This window comes from Perca flavescens, chromosome 23 (genome assembly GCF_004354835.1).
Source record: "Perca flavescens isolate YP-PL-M2 chromosome 23, PFLA_1.0, whole genome shotgun sequence".
Taxonomy (NCBI): Eukaryota; Metazoa; Chordata; class Actinopteri; order Perciformes; family Percidae; genus Perca; species Perca flavescens.
In genome coordinates this window covers 3797742-3810379 of record NC_041353.1, presented here as the reverse complement: position 1 = coordinate 3810379, position 12638 = coordinate 3797742, and the positions used below count along the sequence as shown (strand labels likewise).

The window sequence follows — 12638 nt, the reverse complement described above, 5'->3', positions numbered from 1 at the left end:
AGTTGTTGAGTCTCTGTCAGGAGTGGGATTTGAACTCACGCCTCCATTTGGAGACCAGAAGTCCCTTTACTAAGGAAGGAGTGAAACCTTGAGTCTGGTGCCTTAGACCACTCGGCCATCCTGACAACTGTAAATCCTTAGTCAGTCAAAAAAAGCCATTTTGGATGGATTTCTTTCACGATTGTTCTTCTGGTAAAAGCCATAAATTGTGTAGGTGAAGGTTTCAGACACTAAATATTCATATTTACATTTACCTTCAGTAGTAGCATTTTACTAACTGGGAGCCAGTGTAAAGACATCAGAACAGGAGTAATGTGCTCTGTTCTCTCGGGCCTGGTTGAAACTCTTGCAGCAGCATTCTGAACTAGCTGCAGCTGCTTAATGGTCCCTTTGGGAAGACCGGTTAAGAGACCATTACAGTAGATAGATAATGGCATAACCCTCCTGTTGGCCTCGGGTCAAATTTTACCCATTTTCAGAAGTTTCTATATCAGAAATTTGATGGATTTCTTTCAACAATATTGTCCAAAACAAGTAACGTGGATGGTTCCATGCAACGCTCTTCATAACTAAAATAATTGATCAGTTCACTACTTTCATTGAATTTAGGTGTTCAATTAAATATAGCATTTGGAGAGAAAATAATTGATAACAGAACGTTGAAAAAAAGTGACAAAAACATCGGGAAAAGCGCCAAAGTGTTAAAAAAGTGTTGAAAAAGTTGAATAGCACACATTGTTTGAACTTTGAGAGTGTGTGTTAAAGTGCGAGAGAGTAACAAAGACAGTAAAAGGATATAGAGACATCTACAGACTTCAGCCGTAATGGACTTTTAAAGGAAAATACTGCTTGTCAGATATCCGTAATGGTCAGTATACCATCTTGTGATGGTAATCTCTGTTGGTCCACCACTTTGGCACCGACGGAAATACCCCAGATTCCTGTTATATGGATGTCCGCTAACTTATTGGTCATAGAAGTTAGCGAAGGGGGCAGTATCATGGTAGGAGGTGTGTGATTGGATGTCAGTTGATAAAACAAAAAAAATGGGACTAATAACCCCTAAATGGACTCAGCTGTCACACAGGGAAACACACAGTAGAAAGAAAGGCAAAAGGGGATACAATTGGAAAATCATCAAACTAAAAGGGCGATCAAAAAAATAAATCAACTGTTAAAGCAATGTCAGGAGTGGGATTTGAACCCACGCCTCCATCTGGAGACCAGAAGTCCCTTCACTCAGGAAGGAGCAAACCCTTGAGTCTGGCGCCTTAGACCACTCGGCCATCCTGACCACTTGAGCCCTCTGTGACCCTGGTCAGTACAGAACCACCATTGTGGATGACCAGAGCGGTTTTATACAGCAACAGTCAATGTGGTGCTGACAGCAATAAATGTGAGGACTATATACAAATTACAGTGCATTACTTTTGGTAGCTATATGTACGAATAGTTCATGAGTCTGTTTTGTATGAGCTGAAAGAGGTATTCAAACACCTCAATGAGGAGAAAACTGTGGAATTGTAGAGCAATGTGACAGTTATCGAGGCTTCGTATCACTTTTTCATTAAAGCCAACGCCTTTATGCCTTCCCTTCGAATAACCCTCGCTTCTGTGCCCTCTTCTGCCGTACAGCAACACCAGTTACTGTCAGTTAAGCCTATATTAAAAGGAGTTATTTCAGATACTTTTCTGTATTTTGGTTTGTTTTTTAGAGAGACACACACACCCGTATTAAAGGGCCCTCGCCTCGGTGGGAAACCCGATGGCGAGACAAGAGGCTTTGATTGGCATCCTAGATGTCTCCTGTATGTGAAAAACACTGCACTCAGGAGATCTTTACAACCAAAAGATTTAAATTGATTACTCACGTTTGACGGCCACTTCTGCCAGGGTCTCAGAAGGTTCCGCTCAACCGGAGGATCAAAGAAAAGAGGAGACCACACTGCCCCCGTAGGGGTGTCCCCCGCTCACACGGCTGGAGTGGAGGAAAAGGAGAAAAAAGTCTTCTAAAAAGGCACAAAAGATTTACAAGGTTTTTGGGTTCCCTTGTTCAACACGAACACAGGTGTTTTTATTTTAGTTGAAGCAAAAAGTTAACAACAAAAAGCAAATAAGCTAAAAAGAAATAAAATGAAAAGTCTTTTACAGAATAAGTTCAATCACCCAAAATGCTCTTAAGGACAGGATGCCCCAAAAAGCAAGAGAAAGCTTCCTGTTGGCGAAGCACTCATATATATGTACATTTCATGGGGTTCAACCCCCCCATCGCAGTGAGGGGTGTTTTCACCTCTTTATATGACCTTACATGGCAATACAATTTTAATGCAAATATTCAAGCAGGACATACGTATGGACAGTACATGTGACGATGTTTCCCCTCTATGCATTTCACTATCTAATGTACAATCTAACAACTCAGTTCATCACCAGGTCAATGTAGCCATCTTTCTCTCTCCTACATGAACTCAGGGCCTCAACCACAAGCGTATGCACCCAAGGCTCCACAGACACTTCCTCTTTACAGCTGCAGATTCAGTAACCACACTGAATCTGACTCTAAGCATGATTATAAGTAATATCAGTAAGCCAACATTTAGCATGATTATATTTTTAAGCAATCATATGGTTTTAGCTGTTTTTGGGTTTTCAACTGAACCTCGTTCAAGAGTATGAAGTTTTATAAAAACTCCAACATGGGACTAAAGATACCTACATTTTTATGATCTTTTATGGACATATTTGTCACACATGGTAAACACATTTAAAAGAATGGACGAAGGGATATAGCTGTAAAATCACCACATTAAATGAGCTGTGGTTAAAGCTCTGCCAGGAGTGGGATTTGAACCCACGCCTCCATTTGGAGACCAGAAGTCCCTTAACTCAGGAAGGAGTGACCCTTTGAGTCTGGCGCCTTAGACCACTCAGCCATCCTAACAACTGTAAAGCAGTGGTAGCCATATTCAGTCAAAAACTCATATTGGATGACCAGAGATTTCAGCACATTACTTTCTATTGTTTATCTGGGGTATTTGTGTTTGAGCTAAACAAATAAAATAATAATAATGTAGGCCTATTCAAACACCTCAGTAGGGAGAGAACTGGGGTACTAAGATTAATTAAAAACTCTTGGACAAGATTAGACTAAACATGTCTACATGTTTAAGGACACAGTTGAACAGGGAAACAGACAGTTTCACATGTTAAAAAGGAGGATGAAATCTGTGGTAAAATGCCTGTCAGGAGTGGGATTTGAACCCACGCCTCCATTGTGGAGACCAGAAGTCCCTTTACTACAGTAGGGAATCAACCCTTGAGTCTGGCGCCTTAGACCGCTCGGCCATCCTGACAACTATAAGCACAAAATAACCAAAGTTAAGCCCCAAAATTGCATATTAAAAGGAATGCATCTTATGAACGGGACTGAAATGTCTGAAATGATTATTATTAGATGGATTGCCGACGGTCACGGTCCTGTTCCAGGGGAACAACATACATCTGTTTTAAAGGAGAAACACTGACATTTCTTTATCTATTTTGTTTGAAGTTTGCTCTCTTGTTCTGTTGTTTCTTCTGATGTCTTTCCCGCTCTCTCCGTCACCCATGCAGCACTAAGCCCATCTGCCCTCGCTCAAAGCCTGATGTCAACCCATGACCTTTGACCCTGTGTGTGTCTGGTTTACCTTCGTACATAGCAGTAGGTCAGGTCACTCATCCATGGATGATACATTCCTGCTAACTGCCCGTCTCTATTTCTCACTTCCATTATCCTTGTATGCAACGGGTTCAACATTAGGGGGGGGTTGAGATATCAAATTGACATTTTGAGTGTCAAACACTTAATTTTCTGCATTCTGGTGAATTTTTCTACAACAATTTGTGCCTTTTCTGCTTCTGTCTTTACTTATGGAAAATAAATGATAACAGGTTTTTGGGGTGGGTTGCACTGGCCAGTTATGATTATTTGGGGGGTCATAACCCCCCCCCCCCATCCCCCCTGTAAATTATGCCTATGCTTGTATGGATAACAAGAACCCAGAACTAAATTGTTCCTAAATCGCATCTGCAAAAATATCTGAACAATCAAGAGCCTTAACTTCAAGCACCTTTTGCTCTGTATTTTGTGAGATTTCAAATCAAACGGAAGCATTAAATCGATATCGTAATAGCAGCAGAGCAGTATTCGTCGGAGGAGGTATGTGTCTGGATGTCAGCTGGTTAAACAACGAAATTTAGGGGGAAAACTGTGGTTTGGAGAGGATTAAAAACTCCAGCAGCGACTAAAAACACCTACATTTTTATGAGTTCTAAAGGACAAAGTTGACACACAGGGAAAACGCAAATGTTTAAAACACAATGATCAAACATTATTAAAACAAAGACATATGAAATCTGTGTCAGGAGTGGGATTTGAACACACGCCTCTATTTGGAGACCAGAATTCCCTTTACTCAGGAAGGAGTGAACCCTTGAGTCTGGCGCCTTAGACCACTCAGCCATCCTGACAACTACAAGCACAAAGTCAGTCGAAAAACATCCATTTTGGATGACCAAAGATTTCAGCACGTTTCTTTCATGATTGTTCATCTGAAGCTGTACAGGTTTTAAGAAGTGCCAAGAAAATGGTCACAAAATGCTTTAAAAAAGTAAAATAAATACTGACCGCTTATGACCAGATGTGACTAAAAACTACAGGATTGTCTGAGAAAAACAAAAGAGACAAATATCAACTACTGTCAATAATTTGTCAAAAATAACCCATCCATCCATGCATCCATCCATCCATCCATCCTTCCATCCACACACTATTCTGCTCTGTCAGAGCTGCCAATCTAAACCTCAGTTTATTCTCCGTTTCCAATGTGCAATAACCATTAGCTGTGTTTCTCAGCCAGAGAAAACTCTCATAATCTAAATGAACTGTTTAGATTACGGAGAGACTGACGCTGCATTCAGATGGGGACATTACTAGAAAAACACTGAAAATAACTGCAGCACAATCAGCACCAGGCCACATTTAATATGTCAGTGAAGGTTTATAAGGGTTGAAGCTTTAAAGATGCTGAGTGTTTTTGTTAATATGTCGTTTGACCATTATCAAATGATATTGAAGCAATAACCACACTTATACAGATATATTAGAATGGTTTTTTTTATGAGGTCCATATAGTCACAGGACAGAGAGTCGGTTTAACCATTCAATGAATGATTACGTGTCAAAGATAATAGTAGAAAAGAAATGTAGGCGCCCTTTAAAGGTTAACTACCATTTTTTTTTCAACCTGGACCCTATTTCCCTGTGTTTTTGTGTCTAAGTGACTGATGGGAACAACAATCTTTGACGTTGGTCCAGTATTAAGCGAGATCGCTGCAATCGGCAACCTACAATGTAAGTTATAGTTTTTCTGAGTCGCTTCGGGTACATTTCTCAAATCATCCTCAACATTTGCAAAACAGTAAGTGCATTTCTCAAAACAATTCGTACAACTAGAAAAACGCCATGGATTACCTGCAAAAGCCAGTCTCTTGCTCAAAGTCCTTAGTTCATCTCTCAAAAGTGAATATCTATGTCAATGAACATGTCAGTGCCGTCAGAATGACAAGTCCTCGTGTACGGATAAGACAGTCAAACTGCTTAGTCATGTTGTCAATATAACAGTGTACTCTGGAGGGATGTTCTGATGTAAACTATGGCTAACGTTTTGATGACAGTTATTATAAATTGTAGGTTACACCTTAGTGTATGTGGGAGTTTGATTGCAAGAGACTGGACAAGATTCACATTTACGCTTTTACTGTTTGTATTGTCATTTGTTGACAGACCATGTCATTGTGATACAGAAAAGAAAAGACAGCACTGCATAGCACAAAGAAAAAAAACAAAAGTAGAAATGTGAACATGGGGCAATCTCCTTAGTAGCCTAAAAGTTGTGGGGTGTGAAAAAGTGCTCGTTTAATAGACTCAGATTAATATTCTAAGTGTCTGACAACATTATGGAAAGGATCCCTTCAGAGATAGACCTTTAAAACCTCTTTGAGACCTTTCTATTTAACCAGAAACAGCTTTGAAGTCTCTAGCTCTAAACCACCAGACTCCATTTAAATAAAACAGTACTTTTAGTGTATATAGAGCCAACATATTTCCACATGTAAATCAGTAAACTATGTGTTTATTTCAACCAAAACTAGAGTTGTGATGGTTGGAAAAGTGGAAAGACGACCCAAAAAAACATCTTTTATTAGTTTAAAGCATTGAAAAAAGAGTTGAGAAGCGTTTTATAAAAGCATCGAAGCAAGTGTCAAAAACAACAAGCTGTGAATGAATTAAAAAAAAAAAAAGATTTGATTTTAGAAGTTTACTAAGTGGAGCAGCTTTGTCTGAGAGAATTTTAAAAACAGAAAATGTTCAGTATTTTTACTGTAGCTACACACAAAATGTCTGTGTTTAATTACGGGGCTAAGTCCGGATAATGAGCTGCCAGAACTTCATTCTGCTATTTCACAGATTTATTTCTAAAAATTGTAGCTTTAGATTATTTTCACAGTGAAACAAAATGGTGCAATACTTTTCATCACAGACCTTTCACAAATATGTCTTCTCCAGATACTCTCACAGCGAGCTCCATTCAAGCGCCTCCGACTCCACGCAGGTGTTGTTATTGACATATTTTTCTATTTCTGTTATGAGACGACGACGACGTGAAGCGAAAATAACAACTTTGATTGAGGGTCATAAACGCTACCTGCCAGCCACGGCTCGCTGTAACTCCAGAGCTGCTGCACTGAACCCTCGATTAAATCCCTATGTCAGTCTCGTGGAGCCGTCTCTTAAAGGAAACATAGATACGGCGACATGAAGGGAGTCTTGAAGGTGACTGTGTAGCATGAAATACTCGGCTACGTCTGCGAACAAACTGACCGTAACTCATTCGTGTTTTGAAGGACTCTTTGTTCAGACTGAAACGTGAGCTATGGCGTCTTCAAAATGCAAAGATTTGAAGGTTGGAAGCTTGAAAGAAAACAAAATTGGAGAGAAAAAGATCCATTTTCATATTTACTGGAATTAGTGTGCAATGGTAGCGTAGAAATCTAGACGCACCCTAGTGGCAGAAAATTTATTTTGCAGCCAGGGTCAGTTTAAGCACTCTCCGTTGACTTGCGAGCTGGAAAAACCAAACTCTGGTCAGGCCAATCACATCGTGTATAGAGTCGGTGGGCGGGGCTTATGGCTGCTGCTGCTAGCGAACAGCGGTCTTCTTGGAGTTCAGCTTTTCTTTGAGAAAAGAACGGCACTGAAATCATTCTTAAAAAAGGAAGATGTGTTCGGAGTTTAAAGTTTAATCTATCAACTAGCTTCTCTACCTTCTTCGTTGCTCTGGTTGGTTGTAGCGCTATCCTATTACGTTCAGAGGGAATTTGAAAGACAACCGTTTATCCCGCCCCTCGGATTGAGCCCTATAAACGGGGGGTTCCCAGACCCAACATCTTGATGTGGGTCTGGCTTGTCAGGCTAGTGCAATGCTGTAGTACTTGAGTTTTTCTATTGTCTCCGACTCGTTGGGATTTGCACTTGGACTTGTCTCCAACTTGGCCATTGGTCTCGCCATATATATTATTATAGTTGGTCTTGACTGAGTCCTGCCATGTAATCTCTCTTAAACTCTGCTGTACTACAACAATCAAAAAGCAAATGATATGACAGGATCACAGTAGCAGCTCCCCCATGTCTTCTTCTTTTACAAACCGGTCAAATGGCCTACAGATTTTCTCATACACCCCCAATTTGCCTCTCAATATATATATATATATGATGGATGATAGATAGCCTAGATAGATAGATAGATAGATAGATAGCCTAGATATATATATATATATATATATATATATATATATATATATATATATATAGCCTAGATATATATATAGATAGCCTAGATAGATAGATAGATAGATAGATGGGTGGATATATATATAGTTAGATAGATAGATAGATAGATAGATAGATAGATAGATAGATAGATGGGTGGATATATATATATAGTTAGATAGATAGATGGCTGGATATAGATAGATAGATAGATAGATAGATAGATAGATAGATAGATAGATGGGTGGATATATAGATAGATAGATAGATGGATGGGTGGATAGATAGATAGATAGATGGGTGGATATATATATAGATAGATAGATAGATAGATAGATAGATAGATAGATGGGTGGATATATATATATTAGATAGATAGATAGATAGATGGCTGGATATAGATAGATAGATAGATAGATAGATAGATAGATAGATAGATAGATCAGGCAGTGGGATGTAAATAGAATAGAGAGCAGGACAATCCAATGAACCATACGGTGCATTTTGGATGTTATTTAATAACCCATTCAGCTGCTCGGCATAATAAAGCTGTTTGTCTGCAGACACCCCCACTCCCCTCTCTCCCCCTTCTCCTCTCCCCCCACTCCCCTCTCTCCTCTCCCCCCACTCCCCTCTCTCCCCCCTCTCCTCTCCCCCCCCCCCCCCTCTCCCCTCTCCCCCCTCTCCTCTCCCCCCCTCCCCCCTCCCCCTCTCCCCCTCTCTCCCCCCTCTCCAGGTCGTTCTGTGTGAAACCCTTTCCTCTTGTGTCTCTGTGATGGAGCCTCTGAACAACAGGGTTTCATACATCTTTATCTACTTTATTTACTTCTATTTATGTATTCATATATTCTCTGTTTTAGTTGGTTTTTATTTTATTAGTTGTTTTTAGTCTTTATTTACCAATATTTTATGGATTGTTTTTAACAATTTACTGTTCATGTACTCGTAGCCACTGTTTAGAGCTGTGATTTATTTATATTAGGGCTGTCAATCGATTAAAAAAAATTAACTAATTAATTGCACAATTTGCTGTAATTAATCGCGATTAATCGCTTTTTTAAATTGAGACTGAAGCTTGTAATAATCGATATTTAAATGCTAAATTACTTAACTTTGCAAATATGAAGAAAAAAAAAACAGAAAGGTTCTGCTAAGTTCAGAATGTTTAATATCTTTCAGAACAGCAGCAACAATTTGGCTTATTTAGTCCTGCTGAAGGCATTTAATTTTTTTTAACGAGTTAAATATTAAAAAATTAACGCGTTAATTTTGACAGCCCTAATTTATATATTTATTTATCTTTTGGTTTTAAGTTTCTCGCCTCTGGTGTTTCCTCACTTATGATGGTTCAGCTTACTTCCTGTTTTCCTTCCTGGAGGGAAATGGTGTGTGTGTGTGTGTGTGTGTGTGTGTGTGTGTGTGTGTGTGTGTGTGTATGTAAGTATGTGTGTGTGTTTCTCTATGTGTGTGTGTATGTAAATGTGTGTGTGTGTTTGTATGCAAGTATGTGTGTGTGTGTGTGTATGTAAGTGTGTAAGTATGTGTGTGTGTGTGTGTATGTAAGTGTGTAAGTATGTGTGTGTGTGTGTGTCGGGGGGTGAACCTTCCACTGCTCTTCAAATATGGAAAATAAGTCGTATTTTTACTGATATCCTTCTATATGTAAAGATAACCTTATAGAAGTGGGAGTGGGATGAATTGCAGAGACAAAGGTTAGTTAAAGCCTCAACAAACTAAACCTCGCTGACACACCATAAATCAGGACACAGGATTGGAAAGTGAGTATTGATCGGAAGGGAATCATACAGAACTGGGTTCATCTTCTCTGCAATTATGGAAGAAACAAATTGAGCGCCTCCTCAAGTCCATTAGGGAACAAATAGAATATCTCACTTACATCAATACGCGACGTGTTAACAACACGTCCAATAGGCAGGGGGAAGATTCACTTGCTCCCGAGATTCAGACGCTTTCCATCACACAATTTATTCATAGAGCGCTGTCAGCTGCTGAGGAGGAGTGGTGCCGCTAATGACACTTTTTTAATTCACAATGTCACATAATGCAGTCTGGTATCGATGGGGATGCACTGGTGGCTATCAGGGAGAGTATATGTAGCTTTAGCAGAGAAGTATTCTTGGTTTCAGTGCAGGCGTTTAGTAGACTTTTCCCTACATTAAAAAGAAAAAAAAGCTTCTGGAAAAATCACTCCTGATCTTAAGATTTTAAGTCCAATATTTTGGAAAATATATCTGTTTTGTTCTGTTCTGTATTGTGATATTATCGGCATCGCGAGCCGTGTATCGTGATATCGGCATCATGAGCCGTGTATCGTGATATTATCGGCATCGTGAGCCGTGTATCGTGATATCGGCATCATGAGCCATGTATCGTGATATTATCGGCATCGCGAGCCGTGTATTGTGATATTATCGGTACCGTGAGCTGTGTATCGTGATATTATCGGCATTGCGAGCCGTGTATCGTATCCTGTGATTCCCGAGCGCTGAACGAGACTGAATATGAGCGCATTAAGTCACACTTATGGGACTTCAAAAACATCCGTTAAACCTTTAACAAACGCGATAGCTGCTTCTTGATTGCTTACTCACCGAACGGCGGCCTAATCAGGGAAACAAACCCCTAACCCGGGCTGAGTTAGTGCCTTGCTCTACACACTGACCTAGACAGGGAAGAATAACCACGAAACGTGACCATGCGAAGAGAGATTTTGAGTGCTTGTGTGTAAAATATGGCCGGCTGTGATCGCACAGGGCCATGAAACAAAGAGCAGGTAAATTGATGATTGATTAGCTGCGGCTGTCTGGCTGACTGAGGCTCATTGGCAGCCGTCACTTTGATGAATTACCCCGCTGAGAAAAACACACTGAACTCTGATTACTGCCAGCAAGGCTACGTGTGTGTGTGTGTGTGTGTGTGTGCTAGGGTTGACGGCCTGTATATAGCCTCTGTTAGGGCATGTATGTACAGTGCATGTTGCTGCTGATATGACTGTGAATAACTCTGCAGGGATTGCTTTTAGTGGATGTTTGCCGGTGTTTCCGTGGTAATCCGCCTCCTGTGCGTCCACATTACACGCATCCAAAAGCCTTGTTTAGTATTCTGCCCGGTGGAAGCAGTACACCCCCATGGGTCTGGCCCAAGGTCCTATACCACTCGTAAACAGAGGGCGATTTGTTCATATTTAACTAGATGGATGACAGGTATGTCGGGTATTCATTGTCTCTCAGCTCGGCCTGTCGCGGGATGCGCTGAATAATTTATGCTGATAAAGGCCACGCTGTTTCTTTTGATCTGGCAAAGATCAAGATTTGACTGACGCATTCAAATTAAGGGCAGTTTATTAAATGAAACATTTCAGAGGCAACAGAGGGGCCTACATCAGCGTTTGAAGGCTGACGTTGATGTAAGCTGCTGATATAAGCTGAAAGTATTACATTAAATGTGCATATTTTTAATGCAAGATAAGCTTATTTTAGCCATATTTCATATATTTGTCATGGTGTGTGTTAATCTCTAAATCCCCTTTTTTTGTTGGTCAATGGCGCGATCACTTCCCGCTGCCTAAAGATAGCAATACGCCCAGAATGCACCTGAACACACCTCCCTATAAGACCAGCACGCCCAGAATGCACCTGAACACACCTCCCTGTGAACACACCTCCCTGTAAGACCGGCATGCCCATGGGCGCACAAATGGGCGCAAGTGCATTTTGCTATTTTTGGACGGTCTAAACTAGCAAAGACCCTTGCGTTGGGCTTTGCGCTAAACTGCGCCGGGTGCAAGATTTGGCCCAATGAGGTTAAACCATGTATCAGCTAATTTAAATATCTCATGTTACTGTATTGTGTCAACAGTTCACTTCATTTAATATTGTATTTGGCGTTTTCTTTCTGGTGCAAATGTTCCACCAAAACAAGTTCTTTCCCGAGACTATTTTACAGCGACACAAATACAAAGACACACACACACACACACACACACTTACATACTTACAGCGACGATTGTGATTGGTTTGAAGCAGAGATCTTCAACAGGGGGTCTGAGACGCGTTATTATGGATCCCACGTAACTTCTAGGCAAGTCCCGCCCTACGAAGCAGCTCGTTGGTTGGGGTTAGGCATTGACCTCGAGTGGTTAAGGTTAGGATAGCAGATTGGTCAGGGGATAGGACCTGAACAAATGGGGTTAAGTTACCTAGCATAAGCATGGATGCCTGGCCAATAGCAGTGTGTGAATGCCATTGAAGGGCGGGTCTTGCCTAGAAGTTGCGTGTGTTCCATAATAACGCGTCTGGGACCCCTAGGGGGCCCTCAGAGTTGCTGCAGGGGGGCCGCCAAATTATTGTTCGATGGTTTAAAAAAATAAATAAAATATGTCAAAAAAAATATACATCAACATGAATCCAACATAGTGTTAGTAAAGATTATTATTACAATTGTAAGGTACACAATGTTGATGATAGGTTTACTGGCATGCAGCTAAGGTAGCCATCTACAGACACAGGTAAGCTTAAAGATTTACTGTGGCACATTTTAATATAAAAAAAATGATGAATATATGAATATGCCAACATCTTTTTATCTTCAAAGCTTAGTTTTGTATTCCCCATAAAAAGGTGTGTGTAAAGGCTTTACGCAGACCTGCAGTTTAATATGCAACTCAATTTTATACAATACGTATAGTAGGGAGTCCCTGTTCCGTCTCTCATTCAGCTAAGGGGTCCTTGGCCTAAAAGACATTTCA

At 40.4% G+C, this 12638-nt stretch overlaps 3 non-coding genes across 3 annotated transcripts; all 3 read right to left on the bottom strand.

Moving 5' to 3' along the window:
- Window positions 1-14: 14 nt before the first annotated feature.
- trnal-caa (transfer RNA leucine (anticodon CAA)) lies at window positions 15-125 on the bottom strand. The gene is made up of 2 exons: window positions 88-125; window positions 15-60 (listed from the first exon to the last, which is right to left on the bottom strand). It is a non-coding gene; the product is annotated as a tRNA-Leu (tRNA).
- Window positions 126-1183: 1058 nt separating this feature from the next.
- trnal-caa (transfer RNA leucine (anticodon CAA)) lies at window positions 1184-1294 on the bottom strand. Its single transcript has 2 exons — window positions 1257-1294; window positions 1184-1229 (listed from the first exon to the last, which is right to left on the bottom strand). It is a non-coding gene; the product is annotated as a tRNA-Leu (tRNA).
- Window positions 1295-3240: 1946 nt separating this feature from the next.
- On the bottom strand, window positions 3241-3353 carry trnal-caa (transfer RNA leucine (anticodon CAA)). Its single transcript has 2 exons — window positions 3316-3353; window positions 3241-3287 (listed from the first exon to the last, which is right to left on the bottom strand). It is a non-coding gene; the product is annotated as a tRNA-Leu (tRNA).
- Window positions 3354-12638: the final 9285 nt, after the last annotated feature.